The sequence below is a fragment of the Osmerus mordax genome, chromosome 2 (assembly GCF_038355195.1).
Source record: "Osmerus mordax isolate fOsmMor3 chromosome 2, fOsmMor3.pri, whole genome shotgun sequence".
In the NCBI taxonomy this organism is placed as follows: domain Eukaryota; kingdom Metazoa; phylum Chordata; class Actinopteri; order Osmeriformes; family Osmeridae; genus Osmerus; species Osmerus mordax.
Window position 1 is genome coordinate 8031666 of NC_090051.1, and position 17526 is coordinate 8049191.

Here is a 17526-nt window from a genome sequence, read left to right on the forward strand (position 1 = left end):
GGGCCGTACATTGCAAATATATCACACGCCGCAGCAAGCTTTATGCTTTATTATGAGCTTATGCTGTATGTGAATATGTAACGCTATGTTTTACGAAATGTCTTGTCTTATCTGTTGTGCCTGTGCTTTTTATATGTTTCACTGTGGGAGAGTGGGAAACGTCATATCGATTCCTTTTTATGTCTTGAAATGTGAAGAAATTGACAATAAAGCTACTTGACACTTTAACTGTGCTTCAGACTGCATAGCCTTGAGGTTTTTTGCGTCAGGTGGGCTATAGGCTACATTTTTATACAGTATAGGCGATGCAGAAAACATTGGCAAAGCCGCAGCATGCGTTGCTGTAAGAAAAGTGTACTTGGCGCTTAACCAGCTGATGAATCAATTCATCATATTCCCTGGCCATGTCCCAGTCAATGAAATCAAAGAGGGATTTACACATAGGCCTACATGCATATACACATATATAGTACATGATATAAGCGCAGTAGCCTACATATATCCTCATAATTGTCTATGAATTCGTATCAATTAGATACTCGTTGGCCTTGTTTTTATCTAGCCTACTTATTCTGAAAGAGTTGAGATCATTATTTTCGCTAGCAAGATCTCATTCGATTATTCATTTCCATTAAGTCTATACCAGCAGGCACATTTAAAGAAATGTGATCTGATTGATTGGGGTAATGAGGCACTTAAGATGAGCCTATACATTTCCCCAAAACTTTCGCATTTAGCTTATCGGCAATTTTTTGCCAAGCTGCTTGTCTTGCTCTGGCAGCGGTGTTTGACTTAGCCATGATAATATGCTTATTGTCTTCTTAGAGACTCATTGTAATAGTTTGCTCGGATGGCGACAATAGCCTATCACCTCTCTCTCTTTAGTCTTTTCCGCCATCATACCGTTAAAAAATCACGGTTTTGGTGATCGACCTTTCCTGCCTTTTGAAGTAGGACGTGCACGTGCAATTTCCCTGATAAGTTTAGCCTGATTGAAATTAACCACATGATTTGGATGCGGATCAGCCGTTGACGAACCGATATTTGCTGTTCTCACTCATCTCGCTAATGTTAACGGGCTAAAGGGACAATTGATTAACTTAGCTTCCCAGCTAACAAAATGACGTCCCCTGAACGTCCCCGAATGTTATCAGGACGTAGCAGGGGAACGTCCCCATGACGTCTTTTGGTAGGGTCCCCTGAAAGTCCTGGGGACGTCGCAGACAAACGTCCCCGGGACGTCCATGTAACGTCCTCATAACATTTAGGGGACGTTCCGGGGACGTTTGTCTGCGATGTCATGGGGACGTTCCCTTGCGACGTCCTGATAACTTTCGCATACCAAATGCAGAATCAATTTCTGAACCTTAATTTATAGTCTCATTTATGCATATAATGGATATGTATTGTATACAAAGTATACAATGCATATTAGCCTATAGTGCAAAACTAAACTGAATGTGTTCACTTAAACTCAACAATGTAATTTAACTTCTTTATTTTAAAAAATCAACTTGTATAACAGGCTGTATTGTAACTTATTATGTGTATGCTTATAGAAGAAAAAACACGATTTACAGTATAAACAAACACTTTATTCAAATGCATTTTAAAAGCCTGAATTAATTTTCTTATATTTAATTGTGTCAACCCCTCCTCATCCTCTCCCTCCTCTTCCTCCTCGTCCTCCACCAGTACGTCCGGAATCAACACCTGCAACATGAATTAGCTACAGTTAGACAGCAGATCAAATGCAAAGAACATTAAGTGGAAGTGTATTGTATCCATATGCTCCTGGAGTTATTTTTAGGACCGTAAAAAGTGAAACGGAAAGCTTCCCTGACCTTCAGTATCCATATATGTACAACCATCTAGCTAGTGCTAATCAACTTTCCTTCATCTACTCATCGTGAACATTTGTCCGACGTAGCAACGTAGCATGTCATTATGATACTTTTCTTGCAAAACGTCTTGGTTTATTGTAGCTATAGTCTAGAGCTAACTGTCCAAAAGTAGCTTGCTATTCTACAGTAGAGCTAACGCTACTTGACTAGCTAGAGCTGTGGCCTTCACCTGTCCAAAAGTAGCTTCAGCTGTTTTGTATTTTCTGTATCCTTAAAGAGACGACACCACTAGTGTGTAGGCATCCGATTTAGAGCTTGTCCGACGTAGCAAGAGTAAGTAGAGATCATGCGCGTCTGAGTCCGTAACCAGGACAACAATGACGCTAAGTGGCAATGACAGCCAACTGTCATTATGATAGCTACTTTTCTTGCAAAACGTCTTGGTTCATTGTACAGTAGCTCTAGTTTAACTGTCCAAAAGTAGCTTGCTACTCTAGAGCTACTTGACTAGCTAGAGCTGTAGCCTTCACCTGTCCAAAAGTAGCTTCAGCTGTTTTGTATTTTCTGTATCCTTAAAGAGACGACACCACTAGTGTGTAGGCATCCGATTTAGAGCTAGCTAGTGCTATCGATAAGATTGTTAGCTACAGTACAGTACTGTACTGTACAAATTAAGACGATACAGTACTGTACGACGTCTCAATTTAGCCGAATTAGAAAACCAGTGCCAACTCAAATTGGCTAGAAATTAATATACATTTATGTTCGATATGGCTATTTCACGTTGGATAAACATACAAATACATAGATAGCAGAGCTAAAGTTTGTATTAAAACATAATTACCTCAAATTCTGTCCTTCGGGTGGCCCACCTTCACAGGAGTGCGCTAAATTACTCTAAACTAGCCAACTACACAAAAAACACTATTAAAAACACAATAACAAAGAACTATACTATCAACACTAAAACTTAAGTTGAAGATATATTTACACGAATTGATTATCACACGGTATTATAGCTATAAATGAAGGATGCGGGATCAAAAAGTTTTGCTGTCTCTCAACGACTTCTTCACTCAACAACAGTGTTCACGTCACGAGCGGTGACGTCCGCGAGAGATGTGTTGTAATAGGCTATATGGAACATTTCTAGAGACGCAGCTGGTGCTTGGATAGGCTGGATCCAGCTTAGATGTTTTGTTTCAGTGATGGTACATCACCAAATTATTTATTACTAATGATATACTTCGCTCAAATGCAAGTTATTGGTACCATACATAAACAATTGATTTAATACTGTACAGTTTCCACAGTGACAGTAGGCTATAGCTCAAGCAAGTCACATCACAGAATGACACACAAACGAAAATATCCGTTCGGAATTTAGATGGTTAGGTTATGACCAACGAATGACGTTCTGGAACCCCCCGAAAGTTTTAAACATAATGTCATATCATAACCAACCAGGGACGTTCCTGGAACGTTCCTGGAACGTCCCGAATGTCCCCGAAATTTTTTAACATAATGTCGTATCATAACCAACCAGGGACGTTCCTGGAACGTCACGAATGTCCCCCGAAAGTTTTTAACATAATGTCATATCATAACCAACCACGGACGTTCCTGGAACGTCCCCTGAAAGTTTAAAAATAAATGTCTATAACTGACTAAATTGTGACCTTTTTAGGAACTTTAATAACGTCCTAAGGACGTCCTACGGATAACGTCACGGTATAACCTATAGGGGACCAAATAGGAACGTCACCAAACGTCCCCAGGACGTCCCTTGTTAGCTGGGTTCAACCCTTACGACGAACGGGGCCCTGGTCTCCATTGACCTCCGTTGAAAACACTAGCCAAAACAAATGTCAACAAACCCTCCCATGCACCTACATTTTGCACAAGTAGGAGTCACTAAAACCTCCTTTTGACCTCCGAGCACATGGCTACCTGTTGACATCTTCGTCCGGGCCTTCTTCCCGAAATCCTCTTCACCCTCCTCATCCAAAAGGTGAATAACGGGCAGTTCCCCCCTTCGGCGAGCACAACCATTGTTCTCTCACATATATATTTAAAATTTATTTGTATTGTTTATTTTCACCCACCCTAAGGATCAGTCAATATTTGGACTACATAGACAACGCCTGTGTCCAAATGTTCGTCTTGGTCTCGATTGCGTTGCTTGTATTTTTATTTACGTTCCGTTGCACGGTTTAGGAGGTTACAACCTTTTTGTGGCAAAAAGTGCCTTTAGTCAAGGAAGGGTACTCAGTGCTAGCTAGCTACGTCACCACGTCAGCACACTTTAGCAACGACGCATAGATTGATGTGCAGTTGCACAGCCAGTATCGTGCTGTGGTGTACTAGCAGCACATGTTTAAGCAAATCAAGACTTGCATGTACAGTAAGTAATGTCACATTAAATAATGTATTTAAACTCAAGCTTGTGTGGTGCGTCGCTGTCTTCAATGCCACAGCCTAAACTTTATGTCAAAAGAAACATTCTCATTTCTGGCGCTTTCAAACAATCCCCTCAGTGAGTCTAGCACTGTAGGCTACTGTAGTAGTACAATTTACCGGGGCAGCTTCACACAGGGCTATATCGCATTTTGCGTTGTTACTGACATGATCGCTACCATATGAATGAGCGATTTTCCACTAAATAAATGTCAAGCTTATTTACGTTTTTGGGGGCATATTTTCAGTTAGCATATGTTACTGTTTGAATCGCGATTCCATCTTCTACTGCCGGTAACGTCGTAGAATAATCTTCAAAGGGGGTTCTTTATTAATGAATGCAATATGAGTAGGTTACCCAGCTAACACATGACGTTGCGGCAACGTTGCCAGTAAGTGCTCAGTTGGTAACCCGCAACGTTACCTTCTGGCAACGTTGTGGCAACGTCGTAGCAACGTTATAAAGGGAATGTTGCCAGTTGGTCCCATGGACAACGTTGCCACGACGTCGTACCTTGGTCGGCCGGTTACGTTATTTTTAGACCCGTGGGCAACGTTGCCGCGACGTCGTACCTTGTTCGGCCGGTTACGTTATTATTAGACCCGTGGACAACGTTGCCGCGACGTCGTACCTTGGTCGGCCGGTTACGTTATTTTTTGGTCCCGTGGACAACGTTGCCGCGACGTCGTACCTTGGTCGGCCGGTTACGTTATTTTTGGTCCCGTGGATAACGTTGCCGCGACGTCGTACCTTGGTCGGCTGGCTACGTTATTTTTGGTCCCGTGGACAACGTTGCCGCGACGTCGTACCTTGGTCGGCTGGTTACGTTATTTTTTTGTCCCGTGGACAACGTTGCCGCGACGTCGTACCTTGGTCGGCTGGTTCCGTTATTTTTTGTCCCGTGGACAACGTTGCCGCGACGTCGTACCTTGGTCGGCTGGTTACGTTATTTTTGGTCCCGTGGACAACGTTGCCGTGACGTTGTACCTTGGTCGGCTGGATACATTAATGTTGGTACCATGGGTTAAGTTGCCGTTAAGTCGCACTTTGGTCGCAGGACAACGGATCTCGAGTGCAATATGGTTTATCCAGAGATGGTGATCACACTGGACTGCTCTCAGTTCTGACACTTTTGTAATGTAGCCATGGTCTACATGAATTTCAATCACACACAATATTAAACCCAGCATGTAGAAATGTAGACAATGTAGACAGGCTATGTATGTAATTCATGTGCAGCTCAGCCCCAGCATGTCATTTTCTCATATGCAGGAACATAGCTTTACATTTACATTTAGTAGACGCTCTTATCCAGAGCGACTTACAGTTAGTACAGGGACATTCCCCCGAGGCAGGTAGGGTGCCTTGCCCAAGGACACAACGTCAGTTGGCATGACCGGGAATCGAACTGGCAACCTTCGGATTACTAGCCCAACTCCCTCACCGCTCAGCCAACTGACTCCCTAGCTTTAATAAATAAAAGACTGAATTTGGAATATAATTTAGTCTTTCATTCTTTACTATAAACATGTACTAAAGCAATCAATGTGTGATGTGTAACATGATTAAGCAAACATTTATTTGTACAGCACACCAAAGCTGTATGACACACAATGCAAATTTGTGCTCCAATAATTTTGTAATACAAAATTGTTAAATGTGACCAAAAGGTAAGCGACTCTTAAGAGTTTCATTTCCAAAGACAAGTCATCACAGAATATTACAATTCTTCCTTACGCCTGGGACACACTGCCTGCGATCGGCTGCGACGCGCCTGGAAGCGCCTCCTTTTTTCTTTCGGCGGCCATGTTATCAAATGGGACCAACCACACTGTCTGCAAAGCGCTGCGATTCGGCTGCTGGTCGGATTTTTTCGCGAGACGCTTGTGAAATTGGCTGCAGGATGATGAAATACACCATATTAGTTGATATATTTGAATAAAAAAACATGTTATTAAGATTTTACTCCATTAATTGTAGACTACGGTGAACATTTGTAAAGTTGTAGACTTTATAATTACACAATGTTGTTAACGAACGTCCTTTGTGGTTACCCTGATGAAAACGAATGAAAATAAACGGATTGATCCGTTGAGCTAGCATGCCCGTAGTTGTTTTGTTTGTTTGAGAGAAACGAGTTGTCACGCGTTGCACACAACACACACGCAGACATAGCCTACCGAGAGAGAACCCCCAAGTCGATTTCTAAAATCAGCTTCAAATGAATTCTCGATGTTGAAAAGCACAGGGAGTTGTTATATGTCAGCAACAATTTTACAAGGACAACGTAGATAAGGATCAATGCTGGGATATAGCCAATGCCATGTTTATGTACCATGTCAGCGTAAAGGAAAGCTCAGAGTAGCTGAAAGGCTTGGTGACCGGCACAGAGAAATGCGCGTCTGGTGTGAACAGCTTTTGCTCAGTCGTAGCCGATCGTGGCGCTGCGCGGCGCGTCCAGGCGCTTCGCAGCCAGTGTGTCCCAGGCGTTAGCAAACCTGCCCCTCAGTCTCTGCCCGGGTCATGACCAAGGATGTCTCCTGGCCAACACAATCTGCATAGGGAGAATCGGACTGATTGTGGCCTAGGTCGAGGGTGCCAACCCAGACCTACTCACACATTAACTTTCACCTACTACAGATATCACCACCCCCCCACCCCCATCCAACGCCTTCGCCTGCTTGTTTCCCCAGGGTGGCTGGCGGGTCTGTGTCCAGCGCCTACCATGGCTGCAGGTCCAGATGCTGCTTGTCTACCCCCTCCCCACTCCACGTTGCAAGTCACGTGTTTTTGTAAATGTTGTTGTGCTTATGTGCTGAGGTTTTTGTCTGTTCCCACACTGTACTCCTCTAGGAGCATTGTCTGGGTGTTGCCTTTTTCTCTCCTCCTCTCTCCTCATGTTATGCTCGTCCTTTCTACACCCTTGTCATGTTTGTGTATTAGAAACTGCAAGTGGCAGCTCGGATCTAAGATGGATTCGAGAGACCACAGATAGAGTGCGGCTAGTTTGGTTTGTTACACGTTTTAGATCAACACTTGTATTATTGTTTTTGTTGATTTTATGTAAAGCACTTTGAGCTGCAATTCTTGTATGAAAAGTGCTATATAAATAAAGTCTTACTTACTTACTTACTTACTTAGGTCGCGGACACTTTTGAAATGGTCGCTGACGAAAAAAAAAAAGTGTCGCTCAGGCTGCTGCATTTATACTTCGGCAAACAGTCGCCTGTGCTCAAGGTTCGCGTGACGTAAACAGAATCATTTTAAATCAAATCAAATTTATTTGTATAGCCCTTTTTACACGCAAGCATGTCACAGAGGGCTTCACATATGCCCATAGAACTGCCCCTCAACCAACCTAAACTCTCAAAGAAGACAAGGAAAAACTCCCAAAAAACTCTCAACAGGAGAAAAATGGAAGAAACCTTGGGAGGAGCAATTCAGAGAGGGATCCCCTCCTCCAGAGACGGTTGGTGAGAGAGAGGAGCAGAACACAGGCTAAACATAGTCATACAGTGTCGGTGGGTTTTTAAAACACCAAAATCCATTGTTCAACTTTATAGATGTAGGACAGGACCGGGAGACTCGCGACCAGGTCCAGCGTTGGCTGACCGACGACCAGGCAGGTACTGACAACTCAAACCCCCCACACCACAAGGGATGTGTGTGGGGGGGGACAGAGAGAGGAGAGCAGGGATTAGAGGATGCCAGGAGCAGATAACAGTTACAGTCATAATAGAATGAGATCCCCACCGGTCAAGTGTGGACTGGTGCAGCAATTTAACAGAGCAAAAAAGGGGAATTTGATGCAACCCCACACACCAAGACAGCGACAGCCCCCCCCCATTTGGAACATGAAATCTGTTCCAGGGGAAGAGAACTCTAAAATAAGTTATACTTATAGAATAAGGATGGAAGCAACCCGTCCCCCATTGCCTCCAACTAGTAACATACTTACCTTTAACAGTCGTAGAATTGACTAAACAATAACGTTTTTAACCTAATTTTAAATGTCGAAACAGTATCAGACTCCTTAATTGAGACGGGTAATTTGTTCCAGAGAAGAGGTGCTCTATATGAGAACGCCCTACCTCCAGCTGTCTTTTTCTTAACTTTGGGAACCACCAGATAGCCGGCATTTTGAGATCTAAGTGTCCTTGCGGGGCAATAGGGTGCAAGGAGACCGGAGAGGTACAGTGGTGCCAATCCATGCAGAGATTTGTATGTTAGTAGTAGAACTTTGAAGTCAGCTCTGGCTTGGATAGGGAGCCAGTGTAGAGAGATAAGAGTAGATGCTATGTGATCAAACTTTCTTGATCTGGTCAATAGTCTAGCAGCAGCATTTTGCACCCGCTGTAAAATATTTTGGTGGGTAATTGGGAGGCCAGAGAACAACACATTGCAATAGTCCAATCGGGACGTAACAAATGCATGTATTAGTTTTTCGGCATCATCCTTTGAGAGAAATTTTCGTATTTTGGCAATATTACGTAGATGGAAAAATGCAGTTCTGGTAATTTGCTTAATATGGTACTCAAACGAAAGGTCTGGGTCCATTGTGACTACTAAATTTTTTACTAGCTGGCTTTGAGAGACTTTGACGCCGTCTAGGTCTAAGGTCAGATTGGGAAAATTATTTCTATATTTTTTAGGACCGAAAATTTGAACCTCGGTTTTATCCGAATTTAGAAGAAGGAAATTTGCAGTCATCCAAGCTCTCAACCTAGAAACACATTTTTCCATAGCATGTGGAAATTCTCCAGACTTTATAGACATATATAGCTGAGTATCATCTGCATAACAGTGAAAATTTACCCCAGAGCTTCTAATTATGTTTCCTAAAGGCAGCATATAGACAGAGAATAACAGAGGGCCTAGAACTGAACCCTGTGGTACTCCGTATTTTACAGTGGAGCTCCTGGATGAGCAGCCATCATAGTGGACATATTGTGATCTATCAGATAGATACGATCTAAACCACTGAAGTGACGTACCAGAAATCCCAACATAGTTCTCCATACGTTCCAAGAGAATCTCATGATCCACCGTGTCAAAAGCTGCACTTAGGTCTAAAAGAACCAGGACAGAGATAGAACCCGCGTCAGAAGCTAACAGTAGATCATTGACTACCCTGGCTAATGCAGTTTCAGTGCTGTGGTGGAGACGAAATCCAGACTGGAGAGGTTCATAAAGCTGATTTTACCGTTACATTCATTACTATGGTTACATTGTTAACGCTTTGTAGCCATGGTGATCAATCGGAGAAACTGACAATTTTAATTTTTCACTATGTGACGACATCAGCGTAGAAATTTCTCCTGGTAGGCGACACTTCTAAAGCCCAATTTATACTTAGGTCGCGGACACTTTTGAAAAGGTTGCCGACAGAAATGACGTCTCGGTCGACACTTTTAACCGTCGCTTAGAAGTGTCGCCTACCAGGAGAAATTTCTACTGGCGCGGATGTCGTCACATAGTGAAAAATTAAAATGGTCAGTTTCTCCGATTGAGCACCTAGGCTACAAAGCGTTAACAATGTAACCATAGCAATTAATGTAACGGTAAAATGATTCTGTTTACGTCACGCGAACCTTGAGCACAGGCGACTGTTTGCCGAAGTATAAATGCAGCAGCCTGAGCGACACTTTTATTTTTTCATCGGCGACCATTTCAAAAGTGTCCGCGACCTAAGTAGGAATTAAGCTTAAGCGACGGTTAAAAGTGTCGACCGAGACGTCATTTCTGTCGGCGACCTTTTCAAAAGTGTCTGCGACCTAAGTATAAATTGGGCTTTAGAAAAAACCTTGTCCCAAAATAGTTTATTTAGCCCTGAATTTTCAAAGACTGGAGCTACTGTAGCGTGGCTGATCACGTTTTGATCACAGTCGGTCATGGCATGCACAGCAATGGCGTCTATATAAGTATCATGTCACTAATTTTCCAATTTGTATCATGTCACTAATTTTCCAATTTGTTTAGATGCGTGAGTTCTAAATATTTCCGACGCTTCCACCAGTTATTTTTCCAAAACGGCAGCTAGGTAGCTTTAATTAGCTTCCGTTACCTAGCAACCTAGCATAATACTCGTAGCAATGCTACTACCTGCTAGTGTTACTTGTTAGCCTACTAATTGTACATTTTAAAGCCATACTATAGCGTTTGTCATATAGTTTTTGTCTATCGGAAAATAGTCGGTTGGAATGTTCAGTGTAGCGTAAAGAATATATTGTGCTTATTAAAGTTATGCATTGTGCTTATTAAAGTTATGAACTTAGAAGTGTGCCCAGGCTTAAACATTTGGTCTCACACTGAGTGTGGGAAGCAGGCTGTTCTTTGTGTCTCTATCTCTTCATTTTCAGAAACAGGTGGGACGCGTAGGCAAGAACAACTCCCAGATGCACGAGAGAACAAGCTCAACCCTTTTTTGATACTTGTGTTTCAATTGCACTGTATAAATATATGCTGGGGAGGGACAGATAGCCAGTTGGACTTCGTGAACTAGCCTAAAACTCTGTTTTGCGGGTAGGGAAACGTAGACAGCCTCAGAGCTCTGTACTTGTTGATTTCCAACTGCTGCATTAAAGCTGATATTATGGGACCTCTGCGACTCCAGACCACTCTTTCTAGAACACAGATTTGTGTCATTGAATACTATCATTACATATTGGAATAGACACATAGATATATGAATCCTTCAAGCGTCACACTGTGGGGGCCTGCTTTCGAACGATCACATATGTGCAATGCTACTCCTTTAATATCAATATGCTAAAACTATGTACATAAACTACATTCCACTTTCATTTCTGTACAGATTATCCTACCACCGTAACACGGCCTAGCACTGTGTCCCTGGGAAATGATGGTAAAGTAATGAATGACCGTTTATAACAGTGACAATAATTGTATGAGCCATATGGCAACCCTAAAGGCTATGTTTTGAAGCAAAAGCATGACTTAAAACATTTGCATCACCAGATGCCATACCCCTAGATGTCAACTCTGGTCTGGTGGAGGTGAACCCATTGGGGGCCCAGCAAAACAGCTGGCAGCCAGGCAAGTGAAAATATAAGACACTCAAAAAAATACTCAAAGCTTCTCAATAGCATTGCCAACTCATTGTAAGGCATACCTAAGTTGTTCTGATTGTGGCGGGGGGGATACATATTTGTCAAAACAACAAATGTTGTCATACTAATGCTTTGTATACAACCATTCAAGGTAACATTTGTTATTTACATCAATGTTACAGCTAATCTAGAAGAACCACAGTGTATGCCAATCATGCTAACTCTTGTAAACTTGTTTTACTTGTCCTTAATTACAGACACATTACAGGTTATGCTCCGGAAGATGGAGACATTGGAGGAGAACCAGCGAGAGGCTCTCCTATTCAGGCGACTACAGGGAAGACACACTGAAGAGGTGCCAGTGATGGACCTACAGGTGGCCCAAACACAGGCTGAACTCCAAGACCTTGAGGAGCGCCTTAAGGTGTTGGAGTTGCGAAAGAGACTGGTAAGTGTTTGGAGATGCCATGAACTATGGCTTACACGCAGCGTTCTACTTTCACATTGGTGCTGACAATAAGTTCATGACTTCTAATTCCAGACGCTGTGATGAAGTGGAAGACGGGACTGGGAGAGAAAGCTGTGGAGCTCCTCATAGAGGAGACACTCAAACACACCCCGGCAGCCCATTCAAAACAAGCCAGTTGAATGAATCATGATTGCAGCTTCCATATCCAACCTTTCACATGGCTATGTGACAAAAATCTAGAATCACATATTTTTTTGATGTATATTATTTTAGATGTGATTTTTTTATGACTTGTATAGCCCCTTTTTAAACGTGCAATTATGTTGATAGAACACTAACTTATTTTGTGCTTCATTGTCAGGGCCAACAGACAGGACCTGTAGCGGGGACTGGCAGAAGATTTTAATTCACTGTTTGGCACTTTGTTTGAAATAAAATGACAATGTTACATGGAAATGCTGCCTTGTTTATGATTAGCTGGAGTTAGGCTACACATCACACAAACACAGTCCTTCTAAAGTTGGCTACCATGTAGCCTATTATACAAGAACAAGTAGCATTTTGGGCAAATGAGGTCTGCATATGAACTGCCCCAATATAAGCAGTAGAATTTAGAAATATAGGTTACTTAGTTAACGTTGCAGTTACGGACTGGCAACATCACAAAATTACGTTGCTAGGAGTTCGCGGTTACGGACTGGCAACGTCGTAAAATGACGTTGCTAGGAGGTTGCGGTTACAGACTGGCAACGTCGGAAAATAACGTTGCCACGACGTCGCGGTTACAGACTGGCAACGTGATTTTGTGACGTTGCCGTTACCTCATGGCGTCTTTCACTTCCCACGTTGCCGCAACGTCGCCGAAGACGTTGCCGCAACGTATGTTTGGTCATCGAATGACGTTGCGGCAACGTAAGGGCAACGTAACTGTGTTAGCTGGGTAAATGCCTGAAAATATCACGAGAAGGGAAAAACTTCAAAGGACGTTTAAGTCATAGAGATTAGGTCCATTTTTACACCGGTCTGCCAAATTTATTCGTTTTGATTCAGCTATGAGGCTGCCTCTTGCAGGGGAAATGAGAAGACATCTATTTAATTCTACACTTCACTTGTATTTTGAGTTGTAAATGAGCAGCAAAAAAAAGATGCTTTTAAATCTATGTAATCTTTATAAATAATAAGTATGCATTTTTATATAAAATATACAGAAATATCAGTTGTAAAAATGTCATTAAAAAACGGACCCCTGTGCAACCGACGCAAGCAAGCACACCCTACAATTTCCCCAGAAAATTGTACCCTCTCTAGTTAGGTAGGAGAACCCTATTGTTATTGGTGGTATTATTAGGGTTCCTCCGGTAGGAGAACCCTATTGTTATTGGTGGTATTATTAGGGTTCCTCCGGTAGGAGGGAACCTATTGTTTTTGTTAGTATTCCTATTATTATTATATTTCTCCGTTAAATGGCAAAATAACTCAAAAAGTCCTTGACCCGATTTTTTCAAATTTGGCCCAATGATACAACAGGTCACTCACTACTCCCAGACCGCTAATGGCCCATGAACGCCCATAGGTGGCACTATAAGCCACGCCCAAAGTCTACGTGATTTCCCCAGCGCCCCATTATTCCAAAATGCCTGAAAATTGGTATACATACCTTATTTCTCATGGGGAACAAAAGAGCCTCAAGAACCCATAAGGTCCGCCATGATAGATTTTGCTGTACTGTCTAAATTTGGCACAACCTTCAAAACCCTTCTCCTCCATGAACCATAGATCCTTTGTTACAGATTTGTAGAATACATGTCTTTCTATAGGGTCAAATTGAATAAGCAATGCAATACAAAATGGCTGAAAGAAGTGTATTTATGTAAATGTCCACATTGCCACAATATCTTGATGTTTTTTCAAACCTTTGTGCCTTCAAGATGACATCATTCTGAAGTACCATATGCAATTTCACCTTGATATGTCAATATATGATTGAATTCAATTGAATTGCTCCACAGCGCGCATGCTCCAAATTCTCAGACTCATCCTGCCCCTTGACACTAGGTTGACCACCTGTCGCGCTTTGCGTTGTGTCGCACAGCATTTTCACCCCTTGTCCTGCACGTCCCATATTGAAAATGCTGTGCGATACAGCACAAAGCGGGACAGGTGGTCACCCTACTTGACACACGCGCAAGCTTGGCGAGACGCACACACATCCTCTCTGGAAATTGTGTGCTGACCAAGCCCCCACCCTCGGTTTTTAGCTCCTGTTTCTAGGGATGGGCGAACGATGCCTTGTGAAGCTTTGGTGGTTTCTTCCGGATTGTGCCGGCCCAAAGAGCCGAACAATCGGCGCATTGAAAATGAACAGCGTCATATAGCAGCCGTTTAAACTGGCTGAATGAGGCATACTGGTTGTCTCCGACGGACTACCCTACGTTATTTAATATTTTAATTAAGGCTACATGTGTTCATTTTTATCTGATATTAGTGCTCACACATTAAAATGTTGTCATACATCTGTAGGCCGTTAGTATTACGTCATTTTCTCACAGTAAAAGTTAAAGAATATCTTAGGAGGTTCCCTGCAATGGGGCGCGGACTCGGGTATCCAGACTTGCATTATCAATACGTTGTCGTACAATGCTTTAACCAGCTACACCACCGAAAAAGCCGTTACCTGTCGATGCGGGTGGACGGACTTTATACGATATGGTTTTTATATCGATTAAACTAGATTACTCTGATTTTTTCTTATTCTTAACATTTGTGATATGTAGGCCTATTGTGAACGGGGGACTTTATTTTTACTAATTATTATTACTGTTGACAATGTTGACGAATCATCAACATTTGTTTTCTGGGCACTGTATAGACCTACCTAGTCCTATCATGTTACGTTTCATTTCAATAAAATAACAACACTCAAGTGCACGGATTTATAATTATTACAATACGGATTTGGCTAAATAATTATGACTGATGGAAGAAACTCGAGCGATGCCTGGTGCTGCTTCTCTGGCAATGTGAGATTTGTCTTTAACAAGAAGCGGTGGCTTCGTTCCTTCTATGGCTCTGGTTCAGAAGAGCGGCAAAACTTCGAACCAGTTCGTGACGTTTGAAGCATTGAACGTCATCTGTCACGTGGTTTCGTAATTTGATACAAGCTCCAAAGCACTTTTTCGAAACTGTGCGTATTGGTTTTGCGACACATGCATCGATGCGTCAGTGCCATACGTCCCATCCCTACCTGTTTCATTTAGCTTCCAATCTCTGTTACGAATATAAACTATTTTTCGGCGGCCATTGTTGTTTTCAACTGGAATCGCCTGATAGTGTTGGAGGCAGCCACGTTCGGTAAGTCCTATTTTTACACATTTTAAGCTAGAATCAATGATTGGTTTCGTGAAAGTACACTACTCTTGAATTTTGGTGAAGGTTTTAGCACTTTTAGACCTTTAGATCGTGAGTCTGAAGTGACGGAAAACCGAACTCGAAAAGTAGCTACTGTAGCTCTAGCTTTTTTTCTCTGTGTTTTTAATTAGTGAGTAATTTTGCATCTCGGCGAATTGTTCATCAAAAAGGTCGAGGAGGGCAGCCTGTAGGAGAAAAGGCAATTCCCCACAGACCTGTCGGCTCATAATTGTGATTTGGGGCGTGAAAGTCTTTGTAATAAGCCTATGCGCCAGGGAGACCGCATAGGCTTAGGCGGCAGCCATGTTTTGGTCGCGTCATGTTCATAAGTTCACCATTTTACAGTTAGGTCTACACGAAAAAGGTCGAGGAGGGCAGCCTTTAGGAGATGTGGGAATTGTGCTTTTAGCCAGATGCCCCGATTATTTTTGTGATTTGTGGACTTGCAATTGGAGTGATACTGCGTCCCGGGGGTACATTGTTTTGACGTTAGCCTCAGAGTCAGGCTCAGCTCGCCCACTGGCAGTGTGTAATCAATTTTGTATTTCACTCAATTCTACTCCAAAAACGTCAGGGAGGACTGCTTTTTGTAGACAAGGGCCTGCTAAAGATAGCCAGTATATCTGACTTTTCAAGGCGAGCCTGTTTCATTCGTCATATGCCCTGAGAAAGCGACCTATGTTAGCCAGGCTAGTTTAGCCAATTTCAGTAAGTCAGGCTATTTAAAGGTCTCTGACAGTCAGAATCACTGTTTACAGGCAAGGGTCTAGCTGGTCTTTTGTCAGATGTGTATATATTGACCAGTTTAGAGCTAAATACTCTTGCCAGAGCCTGGAATCGAACCCGTGTTTTGAGTGACTTTGCATGGGTCTCCATCAGGTCAACACATTTGGATTCAAGTTCAAGTAATGCCACTGCATTTCACAGTCAAAACTGTAGTTTATGTCAAGTGTAGATGGATGTAACTGAACTGACATGGATCCTTTCTTCACTTTTACAGGTCTGGAGGGTCATGCAGAGGCCTGCTCAACAGAGTTCAACAGAGGGTGCTGAGAGCAACAACAGAGAATGCTGAGAGCATCACAGACCCCTTGCTGGACTATCCCTCTCTAGCTGGACAGCTTCATTCAGCCTGCCTGCCCGCCCGCCCGCCCTTCCAAGTTGGCGTCCCCATTCATTTCTATGAAAAGTGCTCAGTGGCGCAGCAGTGAGGCAAGCTGAAACTGGACCGCACCATCTTTCCACTTCCGACTCTTCCGGTCTAGCTTTAAACAATGGCTCTTTTTTTCCCTAGCTCCGAGACCTCGTGCACGCTTGCAACTAGCTGTACACGTCATACTTTGTACACGTCGCGAGCATAGATTTATATGGTTGCGAGCGTGTGAGCTAAGGCATTGCAGTGGCAGAATGGGGTACAAGTCCGATAAGAATCAGAGACATGATGCAAACTTTACGGAAATGTATGCTGTCACTGTATAGTATTCCTTTCACTTGGTTTTTAGAAATAGGCTATAGGGCTAAATATAGGGCTATTCTAGATGGAACTCATCACATGTTGCTTTTGTTCTTGTGATTTGAGTATGATTTCCAACGCATTGTATCGGATTAAATAAACTGTTAACATGAACACCTAGCTCCGTCATTGTTCTCGCCAGGCAAAGAAAGCTTAATAGTTATTTTGGTAACAGAAAACTTCCATAATGCAGACTTACCATAGCTTACTGTCAACTGTATATTCAAACGAAATGCCACAAAATTCACACTGCCTTCAATTTACATATCAGTGTAGAAATGTGGCCTGTGTTTTATATGTTCAACCTACAAAACCAAACGCCTATTAATGGATATAACGTGATCTAATAAGACTTGGAAATAATGTAATAAATAAAAGCTTGAGAAGCGTGTCTAAAATATACTTTATTTAACATTTGCCTTTGAAAGGGGCATATTAACAGAACTAGGCCTATATACAAGACGTTTCCATCAGATATAAGTGGGGGTGAAACATAGTCACTGAGGACCTTCATTGTCCCACAAAAGCAGTCTGGCTTGATGACACGATTAAAAAAAAGAATAATGGGTGTGTTTAACAAAAGCTTCTTAAGGCAAGACTAATCATATTTATATCATTTCTTATTGTGGTTATCAGTCAAAGTATTAATCTTCGTCTTTGCTCCAGATAGACATGTCAACAATCTATGCTCACGCTTAACATAATATAATATTTGCTATCATGTCATGAACGTAAAAACGTTCTTGACAGAAAAATCTAATCTG